At 48.8% G+C, this 2,256-nt stretch overlaps 4 non-coding genes across 4 annotated transcripts; all 4 read left to right on the forward strand.

The window, feature by feature from the left end:
* The first annotated feature begins 368 nt into the window (after positions 1-368).
* On the forward strand, positions 369-487 carry LOC123177298 (5S ribosomal RNA). The gene has a single exon (XR_006488872.1). It is a non-coding gene; the product is annotated as a 5S ribosomal RNA (ribosomal RNA).
* Positions 488-854: 367 nt separating this feature from the next.
* Positions 855-973, forward strand: LOC123177297 (5S ribosomal RNA). Its single transcript, XR_006488871.1, has one exon. It is a non-coding gene; the product is annotated as a 5S ribosomal RNA (ribosomal RNA).
* A 367-nt stretch (positions 974-1,340) lies between these two features.
* On the forward strand, positions 1,341-1,459 carry LOC123177299 (5S ribosomal RNA). Its single transcript, XR_006488873.1, has one exon. It is a non-coding gene; the product is annotated as a 5S ribosomal RNA (ribosomal RNA).
* Positions 1,460-1,826: 367 nt separating this feature from the next.
* LOC123177301 (5S ribosomal RNA) lies at positions 1,827-1,945 on the forward strand. The gene has a single exon (XR_006488874.1). It is a non-coding gene; the product is annotated as a 5S ribosomal RNA (ribosomal RNA).
* Positions 1,946-2,256: the final 311 nt, after the last annotated feature.

Raw genomic sequence — 2,256 nt, forward strand, 5'->3', positions numbered from 1 at the left:
CTTTTATAATTATTTTTTGCGCCTTGTGACAAACATGTCGCACGTGCGCGATATATATTAATCCCGTTATATTATGTTTGACGTTTGCGATATGTTTAAGCTCGATGCTCATTGCTCGCGCGTCTTGGGGCGGCTTTGTGGCGCGAAGAGCGCGTTCTGAAAGGGGTGGAAAAAACTCGTGTTGCTGCGGTATGGAGGGAGGGGTGGAAACCGTGGAAAACTCGTCTCCGTGATTGAGCGGGAGAGTAAGTAGTATAGGACATTATCCATTGTTAGGGAACGGTTGTAATGGTAGTGAGAATGTAGAATCGTGTTTGGAGCGGACCTGGGAGTGGCAAGCATAAGGGACGAAGACGGGGAAACATGTCGGATGCGATCATACCAGCACTAAAGCACCGGATCCCATCAGAACTCCGAAGTTAAGCGTGCTTGGGCGAGAGTAGTACTAGGATGGGTGACCTCCCGGGAAGTCCTCGTGTCGCATTCCTTTTATAATTATTTTTTGCGCCTTGTGACAAACATGTCGCACGTGCGCGATATATATTAATCCCGTTATATTATGTTTGACGTTTGCGATATGTTTAAGCTCGATGCTCATTGCTCGCGCGTCTTGGGGCGGCTTTGTGGCGCCAAGAGCGCGTTCTGAAAGGGGTGGAAAAAACTCGTGTTGCTGCGGTATGGAGGGAGGGGTGGAAACCGTGGAAAACTCGTCTCCGTGATTGAGCGGGAGAGTAAGTAGTATAGGACATTATCCATTGTTAGGGAACGGTTGTAATGGTAGTGAGAATGTAGAATCGTCTTTGGAGCGGACCTGGGAGTGGCAAGCATAAGGGACGGAGACGGGGAAACATGTGGGATGCGATCATACCAGCACTAAAGCACCGGATCCCATCAGAACTCCGAAGTTAAGCGTGCTTGGGCGAGAGTAGTACTAGGATGGGTGACCTCCTGGGAAGTCCTCGTGTTGCATTCCTTTTATAATTATTTTTTGCGCCTTGTGACAAACATGTCGCACGTGCGCGATATATATTAATCCCGTTATATTATGTTTGACGTTTGCGATATGTTTAAGCTCGATGCTCATTGCTCGCGCGTCTTGGGGCGGCTTTGTGGCGCGAAGAGCGCGTTCTGAAAGGGGTGGAAAAAACTCGTGTTGCTGCGGTATGGAGGGAGGGGTGGAAACCGTGGAAAACTCGTCTCCGTGATTGAGCGGGAGAGTAAGTAGTATAGGACATTATCCATTGTTAGGGAACGGTTGTAATGGTAGTGAGAATGTAGAATCGTGTTTGGAGCGGACCTGGGAGTGGCAAGCATAAGGGACGAAGACGGGGAAATATGTCGGATGCGATCATACCAGCACTAAAGCACCGGATCCCATCAGAACTCCGAAGTTAAGCGTGCTTGGGCGAGAGTAGTACTAGGATGGGTGACCTCCCGGGAAGTCCTTGTGTTGCATTCCTTTTATAATTATTTTTTGCGCCTTGTGACAAACATGTCGCACGTGCGCGATATAGATTAATCCCGTTATATTATGTTTGACGTTTGCGATATGTTTAAGCTCGATGCTCATTGCTCGCGCGTCTTGGGGCGGCTTTGTGGCGCGAAGAGCGCGTTCTGAAAGGGGTGGAAAAAACTCGTGTTGTTGCGGTATGGAGGGAGGGGTGGAAACCGTGGAAAACTCGTCTCCGTGATTGAGCGGGAGAATAAGTAGTATAGGACATTATCCATTGTTAGGGAACGGTTGTAATGGTAGTGAGAATGTAGAATCGTCTTTGGAGCGGACCTGGGAGTGGCAAGCATAAGGGACGAAGACGGGGAAACATGTCGGATGCGATCATACCAGCACTAAAGCACCGGATCCCATCAAAACTCCGAAGTTAAGCGTGCTTGGGCGAGAGTAGTACTAGGATGGGTGACCTCCTGGGAAGTCCTCGTGTTGCATTCCTTTTATAATTATTTTTTGCGCCTTGTGACAAACATGTCGCACGTGCGCGATATATATTAATCCCGTTATATTATGTTTGACGTTTGCGATATGTTTAAGCTCGATGCTCATTGCTCGCGCGTCTTGGGGCGGCATTGTGGCGCGAAGAGCGCGTTCTGAAAGGGGTGGAAAAAACTCGTGTTGCTGCGGTATGGAGGGAGGGGTGGAAACCGTGGAAAACTCGTCTCCGTGATTGAGCGGGAGAGTAAGTAGTATAGGACATTATCCATTGTTAGGGAACGGTTGTAATGGTAGTGAGAATGTAGAATCGT

Source organism: Triticum aestivum, unplaced genomic scaffold (genome assembly GCF_018294505.1).
Source record: "Triticum aestivum cultivar Chinese Spring unplaced genomic scaffold, IWGSC CS RefSeq v2.1 scaffold1006, whole genome shotgun sequence".
NCBI classification, from domain to species: domain Eukaryota; kingdom Viridiplantae; phylum Streptophyta; class Magnoliopsida; order Poales; family Poaceae; genus Triticum; species Triticum aestivum.